At 37.7% G+C, this 23,306-nt stretch overlaps 1 long non-coding RNA gene across 1 annotated transcript in view; it reads right to left on the reverse strand.

The window, feature by feature from the left end:
- Window positions 1–4,918: 4,918 nt before the first annotated feature.
- Window positions 4,919–23,306, reverse strand: part of LOC309503719 — a 51,041-nt gene continuing 32,653 nt past the window's right edge. Inside the window, exons 2-3 of the long non-coding RNA XR_014207834.1 lie at window positions 5,460–5,532; window positions 4,919–5,025 (exon numbers count right to left, since the gene is read on the reverse strand). This is a non-coding gene — a long non-coding RNA (uncharacterized lncRNA). The remainder of the gene's footprint in view (window positions 5,026–5,459; window positions 5,533–23,306) is intronic.

Raw genomic sequence — 23,306 nt, forward strand, 5'->3', positions numbered from 1 at the left:
GATGGGAGAAATAAGTGCAAGCATAATTATGATAATGAGAGGAGGACAGCAGGGAGAAGGTAGATATTAATGACAGCTCATTATCACAGTCAGAGACATCAAGCATGTCTCTCTCTCCTTGTCTGCATGTAAGAATCAGACCTTTGGCAACGCATCCAAAAAGCAGTCACTCGCCTCTATTTCTGATTTTGTCTTTTTTTATTTTTTTATTCTCATGTTCACTAAAATCAGTCTGTAAGTATTTTTCTCCTCTTACAATTACAAACACACAAAGCATGCCTTTACTTAAAAAAATAGTTTTTATATTTGATATACAATATATACAATTATAATTTGCTGACTTTAAAATGATTTTTTAAAGGCAAATACAATTCAAAGACTGACTTATTATCTCAATTATATCCACCGAACAGTATTCCCACATTTCTGCTATAAATATATCTTATATTATAAATGCAGTGGGATCCAAACTAATGAAAATACTTGTTACATTTCTCATTCTAGAGTTTTCATTCTAATTATATATATATATATATATATAATTATGATATTATAATTAATATCATAACATTTTAGTAAAAAAATTTTTTTAATGAATTTAGGAATGTCATAGTATTTGTATCCGAATGACAAACCTTTGCTTATTTACAGCTTTAAATTAGATTTTAAATGTGGTCTCAGACGTTTGGACCTCACTGTATATATTAAAGAACTGTGTTTGTGGCACAGAGGGGAAGGATGTGGAGGTGGATGGTTTTTTTCCCCCCTCTTAACAAGCATTTCATTCATTAGAACATGGGAACAGGAGGGATGCAGTTTATCCCATGTGCCTTTGTTCTGTGAAAATGAAACACTCTGTGAAACATAACTGGGAACAGCCTCAGAAGGAACACACACACACACACACACACACACACTGAGAAAATACTCTGCTGGGCACCTAAAACAAAAACATTAGTTCAGGTTTGGGGGGAAGGACTGGTCTAGTATTGTATGTAAGATTGTAATGTAAGATTAAAAACCCAAAACATTTCTGAGGATGAGAGGGAGGAAGAGGAGATCCGGCTCATAAGCAGCTCAGCAGTTCTGGAGAACATCCAGGGGCAGAAAGACTCAGAGGGTACATGGTCTCCTCACCGTCTTGGAATGCTTGAAGCCCAAGAGGGGAGGAGGGTCACGCCTGTGTTAAATTCAGACCCAAGGCCTCATTTTGGATGGAAGCCATCCGAGCATGTGCAATCATCCAACCTGCACGCACCCCAGTGGTCTGCATGAGCTCTTACTTTAGATAATTAGCAAGCCCGCTGCTTTCTGTCATGGCTGCTTTTCCAGCACTCTCCCTATTCCATGACTTTTCCCAGCCTGAAGGGCTTTCAGGGACGATGCAAACAGACAGAGCTTCCTAATGAGCATGCGTTATATTATATATCCTTTGTTTGAGCTCATTTTGTTTGGTTTCTTTACTTTCCTCTGATAATTACAGATGTTTTCCTTGAGCCTGGAATTTAGTAACTGCGCATTTGTGGACAAGATGAATCACAGTCTTAGAAAAAGGACTAAAGCAGATACCACTCAGAGAGCTCACTGTGAAATGTGTTTAGTCCTATTGTTTAGAATGGAATATTAGCATACTGTTCACTGCTTACTGCACACTATTATAACATGTGAAACAATTCACATCGGCTGCATCCGAAATCGCATACTCTCTTGAGTAGGTACTTATCTTGAATAAGCGCTACCGCTAAAAAAGTATGTTCTATAAAGTATGAATGTGTGGAGTATGAATGTAATCTGGACATACTACATTCATCATGTTGTCATTATCATGTGACCTACCAGTTACGTCCATTCACTGCCATTCATAAATCCTCTCCCGTGGCCTTTTTACCTACTCTTTTGAGTACTGTGAATTCAGACTTCTTTTGTCACATACTGTTTTTTGTTTGTTTTTTTGCCTACTATATAGTAGGGAAGAATGCAATTTCGGATGCAGCGATTGCAGCCATAATCTCATGATAAACATTTCAAACATAAGTATGCTATTTTGTTTTGTTCAAGACTTTGTAACATTGCACATTTTAGAGAGTGAGATATATAGTTGTTATATCAAACATAACACTTTTAGCAATTCGAATAATCAATAACAAAATGTGATGATGGTGGCAGTCATTACTTGCGTCAAACACATTGCCTAACCTTAACCCCAACCCTTACTTTTTAGGCAAAATATTTCTAGTTATGTTTCGTTTCTCATTGATTCAATGTTATTGAACCAATTCATGTGGTTGAGTTAGTGATTCAATGACTCTCTCATAAAGACAGTCAGTTGTTTCGTTCCTGAATGAATAAGTGATTTTGAACAAATTTATTCGGTTAACTAAACGATTCAATGATTCACTTATAAAGACAGTCACTTGTCACCACCTACAGTACAAGCATAAGATCTGAGGAAAGAGTCTACTAACGCACAGAGAAACAGTCTGTCAAACAAACACAAATAAGCGGCGTGAAACTCGATCAACCACGATTCATTCATTTCTTTTTTAACATGACATTTAACGAGGGTAAATTTAACTGTACAGAGACAAATGGTACCTCAATAATAGACTGTACCTCATTAATAGACTATAATGCGGCAAAATAGTTGCTCAAATACTGGCACAGCAGTTGAACAGTTGTACAAATAATACCAAAGAAATGATTGGAAAATGTGTGTTGGCTCTGTAGTCAGAATTTCCTTCTGTATTAAAGTAATAAACACTGATTATTTTAATAAGTACCAATTATTTGTGTAAAGCCAGCCAATCAGATTGGAACTAGTTTGATCCTCATTCAAGTTCCACTTTAGATTAATAAATTTATTCAGATTCATTTTAGTTAACTTGACATCAAAATATCTTGGCAGCACATCACAGTAACAGTTTGTATCAAACCATATCACTCTATCCTCTTTCTCCACAGCTTTGAGTATAGAGGGGTGTCACACTGTGGCATGGGGGAGAAGTGCCATGTTCAAACCACAAGCGCTATTTTCCTTTGTTGTGGAAACTGTAGACAGGAAAGTCAGCATCAGGGAGAAACCTTTCTTTTGTACACTGATCTGAGGAGCCGTGCTGAAACACTTAAACTGCATTCTCTATTTTGACTGCAATGACAGATAAATATACATAAACACACATATAGGCCTATTCCTGCAAACACAAGTTTGACAGACTTACTGCAACATCATCCCCGATGTCACATGTTCCATGCCACGGATAGCTGTTTATGTACTGCATTTTTACCTTGTTTGTATGAAATGGTTGATGTCCCATGACTTCAAACGATGTGGCATTTTTGGAAAATTGTGCTTTGCGCTTTGAGTATAGATGATATCTTACCAATCGACATCCGCCGCCTGCCTTCATTTACCACCCGTGACTACAGGCCAGCCTGTATTTGCCTGCTTTCTGACGATCCTTCTTCATTAGATCAGTGTGTGGGTGGCCTGGTAGTCAAACAGCTGAGTCTGCTCTGTTGTCTGAGAAATCGCAAGGGTAATTCCTTTCACACATACAATTTTTGGCCCAAGGGAACGCTGCTGGTCCAACTGTGACCCGTAGACACCACCAGACGGTTCCCAGTACAGCTATTTTAAAACAAATCTTCACATTGCTTTATTTTGCATCATGTCAGACTATACTGGGTTGAAATATATAAAACATTAAGTGACTACAGACACACACACAAAAAAGGTTACTGACTAGTTAACTTTTTTTTTAGCCCCTTTATTGAGTCTTCACTGCTCTGGGTTACTAAATCATCCTGCATTCTCACCTTAAAGGGATAGTTCACCCAAAAATGAAAATTCTGTCATCATTTTCTCACCCTCAAGTTGTTTTGGACTATTTGTTTGTTTGTTTGTTTACTAATACTATTTGTTTGTTTACAAGTTGTTTGTTTTGGACCATTGACTTCCATAGTTTGGTAAAAAAAAAAATACTCTGGAAATTCAAACAGATTTGGAACAACTTTATGGTGAGTAAATGACGACATCATTTTCTTTTTTGGCTGAACTATCCCTTTAAGTCCCAGTGCTGACCTTAGGCTCAGAGGTCAGAGAGATATGAACAAGGGTGAATTATTTCAATAGGACCAGTGTCCTGAAGCCTCTCACTGCCTGTGATCTCTAACAGATCTCAAACAGCACTTAAATGTGTGCAGAAAGGAGAAATGTTATTTATCCACAATGATAACTTATCATTTTTTTAATGATAACTTATAAATCTTTTAATACCAGACCTACTGTTAGCTACAAGGTTATTTATTATTAAATTATTATTTAAATAATCATGGTTAAGTGGAATTCCTGGTGAAAACTACATTACTCATGATTCTGCAAAGAAATCCCGGCAAAAAAACTCTTTAACGATCGCCAACTCCCATTAAGCTATACTTATATTCGTGTATATGCATATTTTGCCATAAACAATTTTTTTTGTTTCTGTATCTATAATTAACATCTTTAAATCAATAGGTTTTTATTTCTCCATTGTTTTTAATTCAATTATGTCATTCACAATGCTTTTTATTCTTTTTTTATATGCAAATACTTTTTTGATTTACATCAAAGTTTTTAATGTTGTGATTGATGTCATAGCTGATTGGTTTGTTTCATGCCATATACTAATATCTTTAACAAAAAAATTAAAAATAACAACAAAAAAATTCCTATGGAAAATATGCTTCCTTACATTTAGATTTTACTGTATATATTGCCATTTCAACTTAACACAGAAATGTTTTATCCCCCCCCCCCCCCCCCTTTTTTTTTCTCCGTAATTAACACATTGTCAAATAAACACTGGTGATAAACATAAATATTTCAACAAACTATCATAAATCAGACAGTATATACAGTATGTGCTCTGTAATAAGCGTTTGATGTAAGATACAGACCTTGAGTTTGATGACAGGAAGACACCGCCAAAGAGGATGGGACTCTGGGGCTTCGCAAGATTATTCTCCATCCTTGCTTCGAAAAGACTTCATGAAAACAAGAGCCAAAACATAACTTTGGGTTAGGAAATGTATAATATGTATACTTTCTGTTCTTCATTCCCTCCTGAATTTACCCACAGACCTTTACAGAAATTCCCTGCAGAGTTTTGTAGAAGTTTTGAGGACTTCTCATATTCATTTTCCCCAACACATTTCAATGAATCTGATACATTTAGATGAAACCCAGCAGCAGGCCGAGCATCTGGAGCACTGGGAAAATTCCACCTGTGGGCTGTGAGCCCAGCAAACAGAAATATATATGTATTGCATATATTTATTAAACCCTGGACCAGGTTGTTTGAGTTTGCCGGCCAAATGATTCAGTTTATGAGGGGAGGAGAGTGGGAGGGAACATCTAAAAATCGAACTGATGTGGGCCAATTAACTGACCCAACTTTGATCCAAGAATCCAAACTCACCCATTCCTCATATCAGCTCGAGCATCTGCCTCAGTCTGACTGCGTCACTGATGTGTCATTGTTTCCAGCACTTCTGCAACAAAAACATTGAAAAAATTAACCTCTGCAATTGGTTGGACAAACAGTTTCATCCCAAACCAAACCATTCATTAGTTGAGTCAGTTTTTATCAGTTTGTTCAGTTGTTTTGTTCAAACAAAAACATTGCAATATGGTTTGATGTCGCTAATGGTGCAGAAACACACATCACCTTTGAAAACACTTGAGTAAAGGCCAAAGATGCAGGTCATTACAAAAAGACACGGTGACATTTAAAGTAAAGTGAAACAGGACATTCCACAGAATAAATCAAGTCATACAGTCAATGACCGTTTAAAGCCAGCCCAGCACTCTCCTTTTTATTTAATGCACGTATTCCTTACATTCCTGTCATACATTGTCTTCTTAATCAAGACCTTATATGAAGACCTCACCATGCACCCCTGCAGGGGGGGCTGAGGTCCCAGGCGTGAGTAAGTGTGTGTATGTGTGTGTTTGCCTGCTCCTCTAACAGGATTATTAGCCAAATTGGTTCCAGTTGAAAGAGATTAGGAACGCAATTATTGTCTGTCTCTCTCTATCTAGCTCTCTTTTTATCTCCTTCACCGTTATGACCACCACAACCACTGGGAACCATATGGATGCTTGTGAATGTATCTTACACTTCAACCTTTCAGTGATTTCAGAGAGAAAATAATGAGATTTTAAGGCTAAAGAAAATCCAATCAGATTCCTCAGTGTATATCTTTCCTTCAGAGAACCGACTGCTGCTTTTGATGCTGTAATTAGTGTATATATATATATATATTGACACAGATGTGGGTCTTGTTCATTAATCAAAAATGAAAAATGTATATTTGAACAGTGATGTAGAAATCAGAATGTCATTGCTTCTTAAATTAAATAAGCCTTTAAAAATACACTGTTAATTTTGATGTTGCAGCAAAAAAACAACTAAAAAAACAGTTGAATATCAGACAACGGAAAAAGTAAAAACATGCAGGAACACACACACACACACACACACACACACACACACACACACACACACACACACACACACACACACACACACACACACACAGACATAATGATTTTTATACTGTACAAATTGTATATTCTCTCACCTTACACTAACCCTACCTCTAAATCTACCCATCACAGAAAACTTTATGCATTTTTACATAAAAAAAATATATCATTCTTTATGATTTATAAGCTTGGTTCCTCATGTGGATTAAAAAAAATGTCCCCACAAGGTCAATTTGGACATTTGAGTATAATGTAGTGAATACCAGGACCCCACACACAGGACCTCTCTCTCTCTCTCTCTCTCTCTCTCACTCACACACACACACACACCATTTCCATTTGTCTCTGTCTCCCTTTATACACAATACCTTATAAGGTCCAGTACTGGGAAAGCTAATTTCAAACTACTTTATCAAGCCACAAGCTATTGCTGTTCATAATTTAAAATAGATAAACTACAGTTATGCAACACCCTGTGAAAAGAAGTGTGCTTAATTGTATTGAAAGTTCGAATCTTAAAAGTATATTTAAAAAAACTGTAGATAATATAATATTTATGAAATAAAATGCCATTTAAGTGTACTTACAGACAGAGTACACATTCTGATTGTTTATCTTATCACTTATATGTACACTTTCAAAAAGTGCACTTTGTAATAGTCAAATGAAAAGTTTTACTTTAAAGTACATTTTCATCTTTTGTCATGCTTTAAAGAAGTACACTTATTTTGATTAACATACCAGCACATGTAAAGTACAAGTAATTGCATAAAATAAAACTCTAAAACATTTGTATTTACTTGTAAAATAAAACATGCAATAAAGTGACAGAAAACATTACATTCAGGTTGTACATAAGTATATTATTTCAGTAATCTTTAAAAGTATATATTTTTAAGTATACTGAAGTATACTTTTTAGCAACGGACCCAGAAAAATAAATATATATAATATACACACGGTAATAAACAGCTAGTCACGCTACTAAGAAATGCATTTAGAAGCACCACTACTTCCAGTTAGTCACACTCTAACGGTGCATTTTTTGTAAAGATTTCTTTTAGTGTTTGGTGTGCCTCTCTAGCAGTGCTGTTTGCAATGCAAAATTAAATTTGAAATGAATAATGGCTCATAGCAGACGGCGGTTGAGAAGGAGTATGAGGAGAGATGCGAGCAAGTGTGAGAGGGAGGCAGAGATCCAGAGGCCCAGACATTCATAAGTCAGTCATAACTCACAATGTGTCCAGAGCCCTCTTAACATGTCTTCACCCCTTCACTCATTATCACGTGGAGCTGAGCTCTGTAATCCTGGAGCTGTGCTGTGTTCCTGTCCAACTCTGGCACATTCATCACCTTTCGTCACTTTGAGCTTTACATCCCTCTCTGGACCACATCTCCCAAGCATGAGTGTTGTGTGTGTGTGTGTACGCGCTGCTGGTGGATTTGTGGTGTTAAGAAATAAAGGCAGCTGCTCGGGCACAAGTAGGCGAAGAGATTACCAATAAGAATGATAGAAGAAGAAATATAGAGAGTCTTATTGTGTAAAAATACACAGCGATAAGACTCTGACTCTTTATGGCTCAGGAGGAGATAGAGATCAAACCCATTAACTTTGTTGGACCAATCATTTGGTGATCTTTCATATACACACACATACAGATATATATATATATAATATATATATATATATATACACACACACACCGATCAGGCTAACATTATGACCACTGACAGGTGAAGTGAATAACACTGATTATCTCTTCATCACGGCACCTGTTAGTGGGTGGGATATTTTAAGTGAGCATTTTGTCCCCAAAGTTGATGTGTTAGAAGCAGGAAAAATTGGCACGCGTAAGGATTTGACAAGGGCCAAATTGTGATGGCTAGACGACTGGGTCAGAGCATGTTACGCCCCGTCTAGTGGAAAGGGTGCAACATGAAAGACTCAGAAAAATGTAGTAAATTTGAACAATGATACATTTATTGATTTCATTTGGGACTTTTGATTCAAAACACCCTTATTTTTAAACCTCTTTCCTAAACCCTGACCCAAAAAGAAAAGAAAAAGAAACTCCCTATCCAAAAACAGATATCAAAACAGTTTACAATAAACAAAAATGGCGTCAGACTCCCTACTTTCCCAAATTTACAACTAGGCAAACAAACTGAAAAGGGCAGTCCAAATCAGCGTCCGAAAACAGGCAAATGGGTCAAATATACCAACAAAGTTCTTCAGGTACAAACAATGTCCAATATCAAACAAACAAGCAATACTCACAGTCTCTAATATTCTTAACACAGTCAAACTCTCCTAACACACACACAAACTCTCTCTGCTCAAAACACAAAATCTCTCTCGTTAGAGGAAGTGATGACATGGCTTTTAAAGTACTGTGCATCAATCAGGACATAGCATCATTCAGCCAATCAGATGACGTTCCTAAACAGACACACACAGACACTCACAAAACAACAGAGATGTAACAAAACACAAACCATAGGGTTGTAACAGAGCATCTCCAAAACTGCAGCTCTTGTGGGGTGTTCCCGGTCTGCTGTGGTCAGTATCTATCAAAAGTGGTCCAAGGAAGGAACAGTGGTGAACCGGCGACAGGCCAGGGCTCATTGATGCACGTGGGGAGCGAAGGCTGGCCCGTGTGGTCTGAATGACAAACTACTGTAGTTCAAATTGCTCAAGCACAATCGAAAGCGCCAACAGTGGGCATGTGAGCATCAGAACTGGACCACGGAGCAATGGAAGAAGGTTCCCTGGGGAACACATGGCACCAGGATGCACAATAGGAAGAAGGCAAGCCGGTGGAGGCAGTGTGATGCTTTGGGCAATGTTCTGCTGGGAAACCTTGGGTCCTGCCATCAATGTGAATGTTACTTTGACACGTACCACCTACCTAAGCAGTGTTGCAGACCATGTGCACCTTTTCATGGAAACGGTATCCCCTGGTGGCTTTGGCCTCTTTCAGCAGGATAATGCGCTCCGCCACAAAGCAAAAATGTTTCAGGATTGGTTTGAGGGCCACAACAACGAGTTTGAGGTGTTGACTTAGCATCCAAATTCCCCAGATCTCAATCCAATCGAGCATCTGTTTTTAATTCAATGACTAAATATTCTATTAAAATCGTGCTAAAATAGATTTTCAAGTCAAAACTGGAATATCAGTTTTGACTTTAGGCAATCTGGCACTATCAGTGACGGGATAATGGTTTGTTGGTCTACAAATAAACATTCTTGCTTCGAGTGCAAGAGCTCTTGAGGTCAATCCCAGCTAAATGTAAAGATTTTTTTTATAAAAAAAAAAAAAAAAACAGCTGCATGCCATTGATTGCATAAGGAGAGGGTTGTATTTGTTCCTGTCCTTAACATGGTGCTATCTTATACACTCGTGACATATAAGGGCTGTTTAAAAGGGATCCAGGTTCAAGTCTGACCTAGATCACATCCAGATGCCATTTCCCCTCCCTCTCCCCTATTCACTTCCCTGTCTGCTTCATATTGTCCATTAAGTAAAAGCAAAAAGCGAAAAAACACATACAATGTCAACCTTGAATGCACTGTAAGAGAATTTAAAAGTGTTTGCTACACATAAACAACATTGGTTTGCATTTTATGTTGTGATATCACTGTAACAGAGGGTGGATAAAAAAAATATATTGTAGGGAAAGAACATTGCTGCTCTATAACAGGATCCGCCACTGGTGACAACCGCAGCGAACACACAGCTAAACATTAAACACTTCACATTCCAGCGCTGACATCGGCCTAATCAGACTAACACACACTAACTCCTGCTACTATTCCTCTGTATTAGATGCATCCCTGCTGTGTACCAGTTTATTTTTATTTTTTCATTGTCCACAGAAAAAAAAAGTGCTAGGGACAAAATCGGTCATGGCAAAGAGTGATGGGGATGTCGCCCTGTTGTTCCCACTGAAACCGATGCCTGTGGCAATAATTATCCAGATGTGCTTTTGATTAAGGGGATAGTTCACTTTGAAATAAATTTTTGGTATGTTTTAGCTTACCTCAAGGGCATCCGCAGTAGTTTCAATTTTGATATTTTTAGGTCAAACCGTTCTTGTCTGTCAGTCATATAATGCAGGTCTATGGTCACGGTCTCAAAACACAAGCACAGAGTCCAAATTAAAACAATTTCCCGTCGTCCAAATTGAACAATTCCCCATTGTAAGTACACATTGATGGCCTAAGACACGAAACGAGCGGTTTGTGTGAGAAAACGAACAGTATTTATATCGTTTTTACCTCTTATACGCAGCCATGTCCGAGTGATCTGATCTGACGTGTACGCAGACTGGTGCATAGATATATACACACTAGATGTCGCCTTGTCTACGGCAGTTCATTGGAACGAATGTCTTTAAGGCGACATCTAGTGTATATATCTATGCACCAGTCTGCGTACACGTCAGATCAGATCACTCGGACATGGCTGTGTATAAGAGGTAAAAACGATATAAATACTGTTCGTTTTCTCACACAAACCGCTCGTTTCGTGTCTTAGGCCATCAATGTGTACTTACAATGGGGAATTGTTTAATTTGGACGACGGGGAATTGTTTTAATTTGGACTCTGTGCTTGTGTTTTGAGATAATGACCATCGACCTGCATTATATGACTGACAGACAAGAACGGTTTGACCTAAAAATATAAAAATTGAAACTACTGCGGAAAAAAAGACACCTACATCTTGGATGCCCTTGAGGTAAGCTAAAACATACCAAAAATTAATTTCAAAGTGAACTATCCCTTGAAGGCTGTAAACTGTATTATAATAATGACTCTTTGAGGTAAATACTGCCTCCATTCACTTTTTTTTTTTAAGGTGTAGGCTGAATGTAGTTATACATTTCATGTATGGGACTTTTGTTTTTTGTTTTTATTCTATTGGTAGATGCTTTTAACATAGCATTAAAGATATATATTTCGTCATTTTATCATTTCATACATTCCCTCTAAAGCCCTTGCAATTGCTGTGTGTCTCCTATACCTCAAACAGTAGAGCATGGCGTTAGAAATGTCAAGTCAAGGTCATGGGTTTAATTCCCATGGAATATATGTCATAAAATCATGTCATAAATCATCAAATTCCTTCCATTCTTCCATTGCTAAACATCAATCATATAAACTATGACAAATGATCAGAAAATACTGGGATATACACTATCGTTCAAAAGTTTGGAGTCAATATGATTTTTTTTTTTTTAAGAAAATGTATACAAGGATGCATTAAATTGATCAAAAGGGACAGTAAAGGTAGTCTATTTGTTACAAAATTTCTATTTCAAATAAAAGTTGTTCTTTTGAACTTATTATTCATCAAAGCACCTCAAAGAAATTCAGTCACAGTATCCATAAAAATATTAATCTGAACAACTGTTTTCAACATTGATGGTATTGTGTTTTTAAGCAGCAAATCCGTATATTAGAATGATTTCAGATTTCAGAGTAATGATGCTGAAAATTCAGCTTTGCCATCACAGGAATAAATTACATTTTTAAATATATTACAATAGAAATCAGTTATTTTAATTTGTAATAATATTTCACAATATTATTGTTTTACTTTAACTTGTTTTTAATCAAATAAATACAGCCTTGATGCGCATAAGAGACATCTTTCAAAAACATTAAAAAAAATACCAAACTTTTGAATGGTATAAGTTTTTTTTTTTCTTTTTTTAGCACAGACCCCTGTTTCTGCATATACTATAAGTTTCTGAATGGAAGTATTAGCATAGCTGAATGCAAGGAACCGCCTGATCAAAAATGACCTGGTTGGTTTAATCTAATGCAGTCATGTTGGTTACTTGATAAACATTTTTTTTACAGTACGTAAGAGAATGTGAATTTGGATTAAGTCAAGTCAAGTCAAGTATATTTGTATAGCGCTTTTCACAATACAGATTGTATCAAAGCAGCTTCACAGTATTAAATTAAAATAATACAACAAGGTTTGTTTCTAGTGGAATTTATTGATTGATAAAATTAAATTAAATATCCCCATAATATCCCCATATTTTAAAATAGTAAGTATAGACAGAATCAAATTCTGCTAGCCCTGCTCTAAAACCCCTGCTCTATAATGCAGTCAAATATTAAAACGTGAGAGTATATGGAGGTAGAATGTGAGAAAAACAGAGTGAATGATAAGGAGAAAGGTAACAAGAGAGGCATGATATCATTGATATCCAAAGTCTGGTATTTTTTGGCCCTAAGGAGAATCAGCTGCTGTTGTGGACTCTGCAGTGCAATAACCCAATGCTCAGATTCATTCAGTACTGTAATAATTATGTTTTTCACACAACTCAGGCTGAATATATTAATGAAGACAAACCTCATTTTTTCCTGATCTTCTGAGATTATAAGTTTGGGTCTGTTTGGCAGTCTGACAGAAAGAGAGGAAGATGAAGAGGGAAGAGGATGGGATATTGGTTCAGTCTGACATGTCTTTGAACTGGTTGTCGTGACTCAGGCAGGGCCTGTCACCACTGCATTACAGTCTGGCAAAAGTGCAAGCCCAATTAAAATTTCAGAAAAACACTCATATTCAATCACTCTCGAAGCACTCATGTACATTCTACTCTCTCGCTGGCACAAACTCACTTCCTCTGAACACATATCCACAGATACTCACACGCATATACATTTCCATATCTGCCATCTACCTGCAGTGGGCAAGACAGAAAATGCTTAAATTATTTCAATAACAATGAAAGATGAAACAATTATTATAATTTTTTTAGCTTAGCCAGCAACTCTTCACGAATATAAGCTCTTAAAATGTTTAGCACCTTCACTTTTAGCTTGCTCAATGTTCAGAGATTGAAAAAAATAAGACACTATAGAGGCTGAGGTTTTTATGATTTCATGAACTTCACAGAGTTAACCAGTAGGCCTACATCAAGGCTGAAGGGGATCATATTGACTATTTAATAGCCATCTATACTAGAGAAGAACAACACTTCTTTTTGTCTTCTTGTCTTATCTTTTTTAACTTTACATTGCCAACATTCAAAACTTTGTTTTAAACTCTGAAACTGTGATTCACTAGAAATGATGGTCCAGGGGCTGTTTTGAGAGTTAATTCATTGTGAGCAATGATGTAACTGTAGGTCTGTTACTATATCACATTTTCACTACACAATTATCCAGGCCAAAATAATTAGCAATAATGGCCCTGTCCCAAATGGAACCCTATGGTGATCTTCCTCCGAGTCCAAAGATGGTCTTATTATTGGGAGAATCTACAAGAATCTGAAAAGGTGTAATGGCCAACTTGGATCACGTGTGCCTTGATAACCAAACACATTGCAGCCTTGATGTCATTTAATTTTGTTCAGAGTTGTGCGTCTGCCAATCACTGTTTGTGGGTACCATAGAAATGAATGAGAAGTGCCAAAAACTGAATCATACCCGTCACGTTTTTGGTGTAAACTCTAAAATAGATCAATCCAAAACGAACATTTTGTAGATTAGCTGTTGGGCTATTGATTCATTAAATGATAAGCTATTTCCTCATAAAACCGGTTTATTTCGCGTAGTGAAGCCTCTCCTCCATTGGCATCCATAAAAAAATTAAGCAAAAACGGCCTCTTGTTTTTTTTCCCTGCGTACTGCAGCGTTAGCAGGAGTTACGCTTTTTCGGCTAAGGTTGCAGGCTTGCCTGACTGTAGGGTAGTGAAAGTCTGCAGTGGAGCTCATATTAGCCGCAAAGGGGGCGTTCGCGAGCACCCTTTTGAAACCTAAAATGACAAATGGGACACACTACAGTCTTGCAGACTGCAAGTGCACATACATGAAGTATGCCATTTGGGACAGGGGCACTGATATTATTGCTTTTGCTTATTGCTTTACTTTGTACCATTTTATGACAGATGGCAACCAGCGCTAAGGTGCAATACCACCAATACCATTTTAGTGTGTTAAGTTACTGGCCATTTACTGGCAATGGATTATTTACAATATTATCACATGTGCAGTATTAGCATGATATTAATATTGGGTGAGGAAAACAGCTTAATAAACACACTAAATAATTCCCTAATGAAAATAGAATTTTTGTGATGGTTAAATTTAGTGATATGGAAAATCATTACAATATTGTTTTTTAATTATTTATTGTTTTTGCTATTATTTTACTGAATATGCAAATACAAAAACAACAGATAAACACACAGTACACATAATTTTAATGTAAGACAATATCTAAATAATTAAATTACAATACTGTTTGTTATCTGGGTTTTTTTTTGTTGTTGTTGTTTTTTACATTGATTAAATGTAGCTATTTTGGGACAGCAGTGCGTGGCTTCAAAAGCCTAAATTAGAAAGAACTCATATCAAGTCACTGGTGACCCCATGGTGATGAGATTCCCACTAATTTGGAGGGCCACATTGTATGCTAACATTCCCCGTTAGCAATTAAAAAGCCTGAAAACACATCAAACAGCTGTGAAACACAGCGAGTCCATTGGTGATGTCCAATTAGTTTGAAGCTCCATTGTTGCTTTAGTTAGTAAACATGCATAAAAGCGTGCTATCAGCCATTAAACATTGTACAGCTATTTATTTACAATCGACTTTTGAATGCAGCTTCAAGCAAATCTCAGCATATCTCAACGGCTGATCTCTGTGTGGTTAATTTAATTGTACGAACAGCTTCATTTGCATATTAATTTGATGAGGAGCTACACAGGTGCCCTCCCAGTAAAGCAGTTTGAGAGAGGGTGTGAAACAGCTTTGCACTACATGTTTTGCCTTCGCAGTCATCGCGGGTGTGACGGAACCAATCAGAAGCGAAATATGACGAGATGGTGTGAGGGTGGGAGTGTGTTTGTGTGTGTTGGGGGTTTATAATGGGCACCGCTGGGACATGAAAGTGGCCCACCAGTTGGTCACATGATAACAGCGCTTGATGATTCTCTCCCCAGGGGTTCTGTCTATTCCTGGTTTCTAGTCCAGGGTAACTCCCTTGATGGGTAAATAACAATACATCCACATTTTTGTTCTTAATTTAGGCTAGCAGTAAATTTCATCTGTATGCAAATGCGAGTATGAAAATAGCTTTACAGGTTTCAGATGGGTGTGTGTTCGGTGTGTGTGTGCAAGTACGAGATAGCGAGAAAAAGAGGCAGAGAGAGCAAACGAGGAGATCTTCTCCCTCTTTATAAGTATTCCGCGCTGCGCTCAGATGCAGATTGCTGTGGGATTCTGGTTTGACAGGCTGGCTCACATCAAATGCTGCCAGATAATGTTGTTTAAAGAGAGAATCAGCCGACACTCATCGCCAGCAGCCTCAGAGGAGAGAAGCACCTCATTAAACTGAGCTGCACGTCTGCATGTCCTCACACAGCTAGAGAAGCGCAGATCTCGCTCTGTGATTAAAAGGAAGGGAGCAGAGATCTGCGCTCCCGCTTGGCAGGGCCATAATGGTGAACAAGTGCTGTGGAAATCTGCTCACTAGACCACAGCTTAACACATGATGAGCCCTATTGTCTTGACAATTACAAATCAGTTTCATCTGTGATTGTAATAGAGTGATGACACATTTAATAATGCATGTATCTACAGGGCTTCCGGAATCCGGATAGGCCTATCGCTGCTTGATGATTTTGCTTTAGCTTGATTTAGAAGTAGCGGGTTCACAATATACTATTATTGATATTTAAATATATTGATATTGTATTACATACACATATGATTGTAAATAATGCAGCAACAGTAACTGGTAATCTGGTTGACAATCTACTCCAGCAAAGTAGGTTGAAGAATTGCACCTTAACGCTGCTGCCACCCGTCAGAAAACGGAAAGAAAAAAAAGATATCATGCTATTAAATACCAGTCTGCAAAAAGTTTATTTATGGTTACAAACTCTCTCTTTGCCTCCCTACACCTGTGTGTTGAGTGTGATTCATTGGCCAAAAAAAGAGAAAAGACAAATTAAACAGAGTTAAAGATGAATTTGACTGATATCTTTATTTACACATTCATTCCAAATTTCTATATATATATATATATTTTAAAAAACAATCGCAGTAATCATTATCATTAATTCATGTAGTAACAATCTGGGTCACACTTTAGTTTAGGGTCCAATTCTCACTATTAATTAACTATTAACTATTACTTATGCCTCAATAAACTCCTAATTTCTGCTTATTAATAGTCAGTAAAGTAGCTGTTAAGTTTAGTTATTGGGTAGGATAAGGGATGTATAATATGGTCATGCAGAATAAGGCATTAATATGTGCTTTATAAGTACTAATAAACAGACAATATCCTAGTAATATGCATGCTAATAAGCAACTAGTTCAGAGTGAGAATTGGACCCTAAACTAAAGCGTTACAAAAATCTGATATCACCCTGATATATAACATATCTGATATAGCCGTATTTGGTAGTATTTTCATTGGCAGAACCAAAATAAATGAAATAACTAGCAATATTGTGTCTAAACTATCAAGCAAGCAAGAGTGCTGTTTTTTTTCCGAAGATTTGCACAGGCTCGCTCATTCAACTGATTGATTGATTGATTGATTGATTGATTGATTGATTGATTGATTCAGTGTTTTTGAATGAATTGGCGAATAGTGAGTGTATAATTCTGACATAGTAAGAATAGTATGTTAGTACGCTATTGCAAATTCAATTAGTCACTTGTTTAATACATGAATAAAAAATTGGTTTTGATTGAACTGGTTGGGTGAATGATGGCTAGCCCCTAAAGACATTCACTTGTGTTATACCTGAATTAATTCGCGTTTTTGAACAAACCGGTTGAATGCATGAACCGATGACTTCCTCATTATGAACCGTTATTTGTCACCACCTATAACGTAACTTGCAGAATGAGTCAGTGAAAAAAAACCTCACTAATACACAGACTGACAGTCTGTCTGGAGCAAGCAGCGTGATGCAAACAGTAAAAAATGCCAGTGATGTTTGACCACTCATGCCAATCAAATTAGAGGCTCAGAACTAACTGTTGTTAAACTGCTTAAACATTAGATATCAAACCCTGGGTAGAGACACAAAACAAACCAGATTATGCAAAGTAGCTTTCTGTCTGGGTAAACAGTGCAGTGAATTTACACCCCTGTCACAGAGATGCTCTTTGCAGCCGACTGCATGGTAAATGAATCAAAACTGTTTACCTCCAATTAAATCAGTTAGTTTATCATGTGTATTGTGAGTGTAATTGGTAGGCTGCAACAGTCAGAGCTTCCCGCTTTCATCAGGCCAAATTAAGACAAACACATATCAGTGTAGTGCCAACTCCATCTGTTGAACTGCGTAAACGGTCCTGGCCACCTGATCCATGTTCTCACCTCTTCTGTGGCCCATTTGGAGAGGTACCCAGGTGGTGACACACACACATACACACCTTTATCTGAGCCAAGTCTCATTCACACTTGGGGAGTTTGGTGTCAGGCCAGAGGTCATGCATTGCAAAACATGACTGCATTTCCTCTTTTGCCCTACAGAGGTCTCTCTGTTTCCTACTACGGACTTGCATCTCTCAACCTCTGTAAGTGACTGTCATTTTAGCTTTTAATTATTTACAGCTCAGTCCAGTAATTGGGTAAGAGTAATTAGGTTTGCATTCCTGTGCATTGTATGGAGATACAGTGTAGCTGTTTTGAGTGAGTCACAAAGCCACAGAGGAGAAATCTAATCATGAGAGTGATTATCTGCTGTCTCTCGCACTGTGCTGTCGCGGGGAGATGTGTATTGAGCTGGCTTTGATGAGAGAGCAAAGTTTTAACAGCGGTGCAATCCTGGGCCTCTCTAGCATTAAATTACATGCCAAAGGTGCTAATAGCATTTGAGAGTGAAATGAGTGATCAGATTTCACACAGATAGAGAGAACGAAGAGAGATCCCATCAGAAGGTGATAAGTCGGAGCATTGTTAGTGCATTTTGAAGAAGTAAAAACATTAACATCAAGATCTGCACTGTGATTGAGCGTTCCCTTGGGGAGGAAGATGCTTCAGACATATCAAAACTACAGATCTCTCACTCTTATGAAATCGTGTAACTCCTGAAGCAAGGATATATATATATATATTTTTTTTAAAGGTATTCAGAATGCCTTGTACTTAATCTTAAAATATGATTATCTAACAGTCTAAACAAATTGAGTGAAATAAGCATAAACTATTTGAAAATGTTTTGTGTGAAATTTTTTTTTTTTTTTATCTGTCTTTTTCAGATGTTGTTATCAAAAGTGAGAGTCCTTGTTTTGCAAGGAGACAACAATGTTAGCGAAGAGCAGCTTGAGATGAAACATGAGACAAGTTTTGTGAGGAAAATATTTTATGACTTTTAAACAGATTATTTGTATTGTTCATCAGAAAAAGTGTGAAAACAGTATTTAAGGCAATAAATACTATACTATTCTCCTAAAGAATTCTCCTTTGACAAATTAAAGTAGCGAGAGTGTGAAAATAGTTACATCCAACTACTATACGATAAAATTATTCATTAGTATAAGTATATGATTATAAGGTGCATTAGAAAGTATAGGCCTACACTATACCGTTAAAAAGTTTTTAAAAATGTTTTTGCTATAAGTCTCATGCTCATCAAGACTGCATTTATTTGATCAAAAATACAGCAAAAAGAGTATTCACAATATTCTGAAGTTATTACAATTTAAAATAACTGTTTTCTATTTGAATATATTTTAAAATGTAATTTATTCCTGTGATGGCAAAGCTGAATTTTCAGCATTATTACGCCAGTCTTCAGTGTCACATGATCCTTCAGAAATCATTCTAATATGCTGATTTGATACTCAAGAAATTTTTCTGATTATTATCAATGTTTTTAAATATTTTGTGGAAAACGTGTAACTTTTCTTGAGGAATTTACTGATGAATATATATATATATATATATATATATATATATATATATACACACACATTATATCCACATGCACATGAAATGGCAGCAGGTTTATTTCTAGCTCTGGTTCCATGCGTCATGTCTTAAGCCTGACTGAGACTGATCACTGGAGCCCCGTGTGAACTTGACCCAGTGGAGCGGATCTCTGAGATGCTGGTCGAGTGTAACCGGATGATAAATCATAAAGGGATACGCTGATGGCCATATGGCCCCAGGCTGCTCTCTGCCCTCTCTCCCTGCAGGACCCACCACCACACAGCATGGACACACTGACCCTCACTCCAGAGGCCTGGTCCCTGCCTCGGCCACCATTAACTCTCTCAGACAAATGGCCACATTCCCTCCCCCCCCTGACACACTCACTCCCTGTTCGCCTCTTGCTTTTTGTCAGCACTCTGCCTCTCTTCTTATTATCTCATTGATACGACGTATTTTGCACAAATGCGGCACAGCGAGCGCCATCAGTCGATGGCAGGTTTTGAAGTTCCTCAGCTCATTTTGAATAGATGCTGTTTTTTTATTTATTATTATTCTGTCATGCTGCGGAAAACGATGTGACAAATAAAACTTCTCAGATGTTAAAGGAAAAATCATGTATGACTATTTTTTTTTATTTTGTCAGTACATTCAGCTTTTAGACTCAAAGCTGTTTAAAATGGAAAAGTTTAAAAAACAAAACAAAATTTGGGACCAGTAGATATAAATCACATTTATGTCAGGTCCATTGTAAACATTATCTTGGGGGAAACATGACTGAAGAAGTCTCATTGTGATGCATTCCTTCAAATTACTTTTTTCAGCAATTAGCATGTCAACTACAAGGCCTCTTTCTGATGGAGATGGCAGAGCCCAGTGAACTAAAGTGAGTAAAAAACTCTTTTGTTGTCAGAATGGCTCAGATTGGAGTTGGTGGGGGGGGGAGAGAGACCACCAAAAGCACCTGTTTCCCCTTCAGAAAACACACCAAACACAACACGTTTTTTTTATTTTTTTTTGTCAGCTTTCGGTCGCAGGTGAGAAGAAAATACAGGAATGAGCAGCGAGGTGGAGAGAGAACAGAAGAGTGGAAACAGAGGAAGCAGGTTTGAGTCGTGTCGTGTTTGTCTTTCACACTGAGTGCTGGCTCACAGCAGATGGGCTCCTCGGTGGGTGGAGCAGCGTCAAAGAGACTGAAGGATTCCCCCCTCCTGAGACCCTCCACCCTCCCTCGCACATTACCATACTCATCCCGAGGAGGGGTCGAATTCAGTACTGCGAGCCTTCAGGGCCTGAGCGGCTTCCCACCCCCCAAACACTAATCTGTGAGGAGAAAAAGATGCCAACCGCATCTGTTTACAAGACTGTAAATAAACATAGCTAGATAAACAGGGATGAGGAGGAAAAGCGCTTGATTAGGGAAGACTCCCAGGGACTGTTAAGTCATTTCTTTATTTTTAAAAGCAGATTAAGGTGTTTTCTGAGTGCCACTGATGCAAATGTTACTCATCCGGACCACACGGAATGTGTGGTGGGAAAAAGTTCCGTAGATTCCGCACAGAGTTGGGAATGCTCTACACAGGCCCCGTCCCTCGTGTGTTTGGTTATTAAAAAATACGGTTAATTTAATGAAATAAGAGTGCAGCACTATTGAGCCCCGTTTACACCTGGTATTAAGATGCGTTTCGTCAATCCGATCACAAGTGGATGGCGCTAAATACAGCTGTAAATGGGGTCTAAAAGTTGAGCTTGTCCACTTTCAAACACTTCCAGAGTTAGTCGAAAACTCATTCGACCAGCTTTCGTATAGAGGCTCATGTGGTCGAATGAGTCCAAACAACCACAAAAGACCGCCTACTCTCTGTATTACTGACCTTAGTAAACACTATGGGAAGCGAACTAGCCAGACAGGATTTAAACTTTGTCAGCTGAAGACCTAACTTTGGATTGATGACGAAAAACACTAGGGGTGTAACGATACACGTATTCGTATCGAACCGTTCGGTACAAGGCTTTCGGTTCGGCGCTTTGCCGATGTAGGCGAGTTGCGCGTGGCAAGCGCGCTCATAATGTAAGAGACGCCGGCGCAACCACAACATTGTCAAACATCAAATGGCAAGCGTAATGCAAGCGGAACGAAACTGCTCGTTATTGTGTGGTTGAAGGACCGTTTATCAGTTTGGACCAGTGCAGCGCGAGCCGATCGTGATCATAAGAGATCCAATAAAGAAAGCATTTGAATTCGCCACAGAAGTAATAACATCGCTGCGAGATCTAGTGAGAAACATGCACATTTCTCTGTTATTAACGGATCAAACAGCGCTGACGTGGAAACCTGGAAGAAACATGAATGTACTATCCAGTGTCCACAGATCAGCAGCATTCACCATGGATTTACTGTAGTAACACTAACTGCAACCATGGAAGTTTGGCAGGAATAGTAGGCTATAATGCCTTCAAGTAACATTACGTCGGTTTTATTTTGACATTATGAATACAATTGCTGCCCTCAAATGTTAATCTGAACTAAAATAAACCTTTGTTTATAACTACTACAATATTACATTAAATTTTTTCCAATGAGCTGTTTTGTTTTATATGCTCCTAAGAAGAGTCAATTATAGCTCTAGAATTGCTCAAAGTAAAAAAAAAATATCATACTTTATGATGTTAGTTTTAATATAAAAAAATAATTAAAAAAATTGAATCAAGGAAATTTCTCTGGCATTTCTTTCCATTTGCTGTATCAAAAACGTACCGAACCGTACCGAACCGAACCGTGACACAAGTGTATCGTATCGAACCGAACCGTGAATTTTGTGAACCGTTACACCCCTAAAAAACACACAATGTTCTTTCACCATTCCTGCTTTCTAACACACACCCACTGCGTTCAGCATGGCCTTGCGGCCGTCAGAGCAGAAACGAAAGCTGCTTTTCTTTTCTTTTTTGTCGTCTCCTGGCACGTTCATATGTAAATTGCGTGATATTATTTTGTCCATTAGATCGAAAGATCTGAAAAAAAACATACATTTACATAGACCCTCCCCTAGAAGAAATCAGGACAGATGTGGCTGAAAGTGGACAAAAGAGACGGATTAAAACACCAGGTGTAAACGGGAATGTGTCTGCCTCGTCTACTTGTGATCCGATCGACCAAAACGCATCTAAATACCAGGTGGAAACTGGGCCCTAGCTCACTTTAGCACATTTTAATAATTTTAAATCCATTTCCATGATAATCAGGGCAAACAAAGTCAGCATAATCCATCAAGACATACACAATTACACATGACGAATTGAAGAGAGATAACTGAAAGCTAATGTCCACGTGGATCTTAAAAGGACAGTTCACTCAAAAATGAAAATTCTTTTACCATTTACTCACCCTCATCACTCTTAAAAATAAAGGTTCCAAAAGGGGGGAGTCACGGGTTGCTGTATTTAGAGCACATGAAGACGAAGAATGCAAGTACCGGTAAATAGTATTTTACATCAATACTCCACGGGATACATGGCAGAAACACGGGATAACACATCCACTACAAAAAAAAAGACGAGATCGGACAACAAACTGAACAAAACAGGGAGTATATACAAAGACTAAATGAGGTAATTAACAAATGACAGGTGAACAGAATCATTAATCAAACTCACTAGAAAACTGGGTCGAATGACAGGGCACACAGGCAAACAGGAACAGAAGTAAAACACAAAGAAACTAAGTCAACACAAAACATATATGTGACAAGGGGTTTGGCGGCGAAGCCATGTATAAGAACTATTTTCAGTTAATAACTTTTAAGTCAACAGTGCTTAAAAGACTGTACTGTATAAAAGGCTATACAAATAA

The sequence above is a fragment of the Leuciscus leuciscus genome (assembly GCF_965113295.1).
Source record: "Leuciscus leuciscus genome assembly, chromosome: 7".
NCBI lineage: Eukaryota > Metazoa > Chordata > Actinopteri > Cypriniformes > Leuciscidae > Leuciscus > Leuciscus leuciscus.